Genomic DNA, 6,352 nt, shown 5'->3' with positions numbered 1-6,352 from the left:
TAGGTACCCTTCAACATTTTAAGTCCTTAAACTTACCTTTGCAATTGTTTGTTAATCTTATATAGTGTCCTTTTAATTTTTGTAGTTGTTTAGAGACTTTATTGTTTTTCGGTATGTGTTCAATAGCTATTTTTAATTTTGGTTTTCAATGTATACCTATAACCGCAATTATTATTACTAATAGAGTGAGAGTTTCAATGCTTTCTCGACATTCACCTGGCAACAGCAGTCATAATTTTGTAAAAATGTGTTTAAATAAGCGACCAAAAGAATATTTAAATTACACAAATAATGCAATTTTTTAAATCTTGTTTTTACCACGTAAAAACATTAGGTAGTGGGGCTGTTTTTCTTAATAAAAAATGTTATATTCATTCAGGAAGGATTTGGTGGGAATATCGAATTGTTCCGTTTTATTATTGGGAACAAAGAATCCACGAATGGTAGATGAAACCACTGCATCGCATCCACTTACATCCAACTTTGTTTAATATGGTTAATTGTCCATATGTCAGTTTTAAATCTGTCAAATATGCGTACATTGAATGGCTTTATCCAAAACATTGTTATTTTCAGAAAAAATATTATTTTTTATTTTTTTTTGTCCCTCCATTTCAGAAAACCTCCCGTGAAAGTATTCCCCCTGTGGGTTCGGGGTTAGAATTGGCCCACTCCCGTCCTGGGGATCGTAAAAGGCGATCAATGGGCAGAGGAGGCAGCGAGTCCAACCGCCTCTTCTTAGATTCCGACCACACATCCTTCCATCCTAAACACCTTTCGATCGTCTCCCAATTATCCCGAAATCCTAAGGTGAGAGCGTGCGCGAACGCTCACGCAAAAGGGGGACTGATATTCTACGTGTTTGATGAAAACGCGGGCCCTAGCTGGTTACCTTACCTAAAAAAGGCGTGTGGCCCCTGAGACAAAGGGGTATTTATGGTGATGCAATTTATAGAGTAACAGGAGAAACAAAAAACTGAAATAAAACTAAAATTGGATTGATAATTGAGACAGTATCAAGACAACCGACTGAAGTTTTGACGAAAATGAAAGAAATTGGTGATATTGAAATAAAAGTAGAACCACACAGAATGCTAAACATTTACAAAGGAGTACGATGATCGTATGTACGTATGATCTAAGGGTTCGTTCCTATATTTCGGAACCTATGAAGTGTTTTAGGTGTCAAAAATGTGGCCACACATCTCGATGTAGCAGGTCCGCCAGTGTAGAAAACTGCTACATGAAGCAAAAGAATGTGAAGAACTGATTGAATGTGTAAACTATGGTGGAAATCATCTAGCGCAATCGAGAGAGTGCCCAGTGACCAAAATAGAAAAGATAGCGCAAGAGATCAAAGTAGCACACAAAGATGGTTTTATATAAACAAGGCCAATGGCCAAGTCTTCCATTACAACATCTCAAAATGGGGTAACAAAATGACCCCCATGCGATCAAAAATTAGTTGTTGTCGAGTTACCTTTGGAATTTTTGTTTACGTGGTAAATCGTACTTAACTTGAATTTCCAAGGGCGATTCGACAGCAACTCATAATATAGCACAGTAGAATACCTATACCAGCAAATGAACAGATTGTAACTAAAATGTCGAAAAGTACCTATATACTGCCTGAAATGAACACAGTGGTTGCCAATGAAATTAAAAAACTACAGATAGATATGTCGATGAAATCGCCAGAAAAGCAAAGACTATTGTTTAGAGAACAATTAGGACCTAATTATACCAACTATAGACAAATTTATACAGATGTGTTTCGCACGGATCAAGGTGTTGGTGGCACTGTGTATACTAAGGAGCTGTCACTGAGTTGGCCCTTATCACGGGGGGGTCACAGTATTCATGGCGGAACAGATTGCGGTATACAAGGCTTTACAGTTAGTGTAGGAACTACTGGACAACGAATTCGTCTTATGCTCGGATTCGAAAAGTGCACTTGACGCAGTAAGTGTATATAACTCGAAGGACGAGCTTTTCAAATTAATTATGATTTGGAAGTGATAAGAAGGAACAGAAAACGTTGGATTTTTTGTGGATGTGTGAAGGTGGACTATGGTGAAATGGTACTGGGAACAACCTACTGTATGTATCCAGACAGGAGCTTCATAGAAGGGACGAAGTGGTCATTAGCAGGATAAGAATCGGGCACATACATATAACGAATGGACATTTACTAGTTGGAAATCCCGCTCCGCAATGTCCAAAGTGTGGGGAAAGATGCCCTCACAGTCGAGCGCATTCTTCGGTACTGCTCTGAAACGAGAGCTTTAGAAAAAGGAATAAACAACATATACAAGAACTATGCCAGGAAAAAAAGAAATGAGAGCTTATTAAGGAGTGAATATCTACAGACATAAAAGTTGAGAAAGGGTAGAAGAAATGGATATGTACTTATCTAAGTCAAATGAAGATAGTCATTGAATACTTACCTGAATCGCTAATAACTCTATCAGCTGATGCGGTTTGTCAAAAAAGGGGAAAAAATCCATAGCAATCTAGAAATATAGACATACGAATATGTATGATAAAGTACAAAAATAATAGATTATGTCGAAAACCGTTGAAGTAGAATAACTTTTGGAAATTTTTTGTGACAATTTGCAAGTCTAGAATAGTTAACGGAAATCCTCATTCGCTGCACTCCACGGCACCTTTAATTAATTGAGCTTCTTCTTCGTTACCTACTGAAGATCGTCTAACCTCCGTCCTTTATACTTATTGTAAACGGTTCTGTATGCTATGCCGCCCTGTTAATGGACCAGCCATTTTCAACGATTTGTTGGAGTGCATTTTCAAGGTTTTTGGCACTAAAATCGTCGACTTCAAACTTTCCTGGCGTACAGAAACGTGGTTGAACAGGAGCCTTTGCGGGCCGAATGAAATAGCATCTTTCTGAGGGAAATTCAAACCTGTTTGAATTTTTTTTTATCAAAGTCCCCCTAAACTTAAAGTCACCCCAAATTACTGTACTTGTTTTTTTGTTTGATTTTCGCTTACAGAGTCTAATTGTAATTTGTATGTAGTGTGTTTAGTAATTCGTATTTTAAAAAAAAAACATTAAAACCATTAGCTGCAGTTTCCAAAGGGGCAAAGACTACGTTCTGTATGACTGAATCCCGCCTCTTCACCCCCTGGCTATGGGCCAATGGATCTACAATTGTAGAAAAACCACTGAATCCAATATTTGATGAAGGAAGTTATCCTAATCACCTTTAAACCGTTTGAGCAGGTTCTAGTAATTTCTAACAATACACCTCAATTTGTTACCACCTGTACAGCAATGAAGTCTCCTTTTAATATAATTATTGTAGATTCAGTATAGTACAGCAAATTTGTATTATTCATTAATTTTTTTTTAACAATTGTGCTTCTACTGTAGGTTCTGTTTGGGGACAATGATAAAGGAAAGAGTGATATATTAGAACTTTGCCTCTACTGTTCTGCATGATGAATAGATTTGACACAATGTAAAAAATATTGCCCCCTTAGGTCACTAGGCAGTATCATGTGCTATGTTCGGAATCGGGGTTTATTAACAAACGCTTGAAATCTTTACTGAAAAGCTGCTTATTTTTGATTCTAGAGAGACTTCTGCGTCGTCTCTCATCATACTCTATACGGTCTGTTATTTCTACCCACATCATATATAGAAATCTTTCTCCGACACTGAAAAACCGCTTGTACCTAATTGCGAACGTGACGTACGTTGAACAACTTAATAAGCTTTCTTCAAATGTAATTTCGCACTTTAAAAAAGTCAAGGGGAAAGTGTAATCTTGAATCTTTAAATTTGTAATTTTTAATCTGACGAGAACCTTTTAAAACTTTAATGCTCTTTTAAATTAAATTCCTTGGTAGCTTCCAGGAGATTAAACGGGACAAAAACACTACAGTCATTAATGAAATATACGCAGGTAATACACAGCTATAGAAATTAATTGTAAAAGATGAAAGTAAAGTTGTCTTTTGTACGTTGTTAACTCAATTATAATTACGAAAGCGGTTGTCAAGTTATTACCGTCACTATTAATTAAAGAAAATTCTCTCATTCGATTACTACTCTAAGTGCTGAAAGATTGGGGGGCGTCTTTGTTAAGGAAATCGAGGTATATTATAATTTCGTTAAGGTAGGTTGAGGAAGTTGATGTGTTCGAGAACAAATTGGTCTTTGAAAAGCATGCCGAAGTATTTCATATAAGTAATGTAATGTTGTGTGCGCCTCATCCCTCTAAGTAAATAAATTAATAATTTGATCATTCCTTCTGAAACGTCGATTCTTTTAAAACGTAGCGATTACGGACAACTACTCTTTCTTAGGGCACTTTGATGTTGTTAGTAATGTTTACATATTTGGTTGAGGCAAGATGATACGTGAACTTTCTCTGAGGAATGCCGCAGTATTTCTGGTGTGTGTCAATTCGATTACCAGTAACTAACATTTTTACATAATACCAAAGGACTACTGTAACCGCCTTTTGTCAATTTCCACACCATCTCACCATCTTCGGTTCATATTATTTTTATTTAAAAAAAAGTTATCCCGACTCACTTCACAATTTAGCCTCCTTTCCCTGTTGTTTTTCACTAATGCAGTATAAGTTTGCAGACAGCTTTTCTTGCAGTTCTTTTCGAGTATTCTTGACCACCGTCTATATTCTCAAATATAAACTGGAGCTGTTGTTGGTTATCCTTAAAGTGTTCCATGTGTTTATGATAGTATATGGAAAAAAGCTCTTTCTTCTTAAATAGTGTGTTCCAATTCTATTCTCTACCTATCTCTAAGACACGATTACTAAACAATGGTGACTCAGCTTCCTTAAAGTTCTGGTTGCTGGTTTGCCCTTAATTTATCGCAATCCTCGAGGAAAACCCTTTACTCATTTATCGAATCCATGAAGAAGTTTGCCATTTTAAAACCATTTCTGCAAAGTGTTTAAACGAAAACATATTAACTTCGATTGTACATTTACAAACCCTAGTTCTCTCTCAGCACAGGCCCATTTCCTTACAGCTTCCCTGTTTCTCTCGCCATATCAAGTTGAGAAGCAGCACTTATTTGTGCCTTGCTGAGACATGCCATTTTTAGGCGCTTGGTTAACTATTGACTTTTGTCTAACAAAAGAGGAATTTAGCAATCTCACTACAACTTTTATAGGGTTCGTGAAAGATATGCATTTTAGGGACTGCCGGCATAAGGAGAGAAAGGGTTCAATGGCTAACGAATATAATGGTTTAGAAAGAGGGAATCCTATTTGCGTATGCTTTTTTTCATAGAAATTGTGCTTGTCAGTAGTGTAATAAACTCAATATAACTCCACAGCGGTAATGAAAAACTCCCTAGGTTAAACAGTTCGGAAAATCTCTAGGCAAGTGGATTTCACCGAAAATTGATAAATTTTACATGGAACGGGAAAGGATTATATCTTATAGATAGACGTTGATCTGTTGAATCCAAAACAAACAAAATCTTCAATAATGGACCACTTCATCATTCCTTTTTGTTTGGAAACTGATTTTTTTATGTAGTCGTCCAATCTTGAAAATTCAGACAGCACATACAGAGTGATAAATAACATTTTACTGTTATTTATTATTTATTATTATTTGTTATTTATGTTATAAATTTATTGTTAATTATGTGTACATAAATAAAGCACGTAATTAAATTTACGTTACAATACCATGATGATAGAAGCATATCGTCATTTACATTATCCATTTTTATTTCTTGGAATGTCACAATTATTAACGTTTAACAATCCGTTCACAATTATGCGTTCGCGTTTACTTTCAACGTTTAATGTCAACATTTGTTTGTAAGTGCGTAATCCGTCTGTAATTAAATTATGTATGTAATTAATCTGTAATTCATGGATAATCGGAGAGCACTGTGAGCCTCTAGTGAAATGGAATATAGAAATTCCAGTTGCTTCTTTGTAAATGTTTCTCTGTTGTAGTGGTTGGAGGTGGATGAAGTCTTTCATTTAGACTTTATGATTGCGTACATATTATAGTGTTACTAGTGTCATCTTGTGCATTTAGGTGCTATTTGGCCCATCTCTTTGCAGTTGTGTCACTTTACCTCCACCCCAATACGTGCTCCAATGAATCGCATAAGCGATAGTCATTTCAGATTGTTGTTATTTAGTTAGTTTAGAAATCGGGGAATACAAGGAGAAACATTGGATAACATAATTCCTTTAAAGATGAATTTTCCAGTAGACACAAACATCTAATTCGCGTTAATACCACCCTCCAGCAATTAATCGTAAACTAGTTCTTTTGCTGTAAAATAAATGCAAATTCTGTTGTTGCTCATTCTCGAAGCAAAAGG

This window comes from Photinus pyralis, unplaced genomic scaffold (assembly GCF_008802855.1).
Source record: "Photinus pyralis isolate 1611_PpyrPB1 unplaced genomic scaffold, Ppyr1.3 Ppyr1.4_LG3a, whole genome shotgun sequence".
Lineage (NCBI taxonomy): Eukaryota > Metazoa > Arthropoda > Insecta > Coleoptera > Lampyridae > Photinus > Photinus pyralis.
This window is presented reverse-complemented; position numbering follows the sequence as displayed.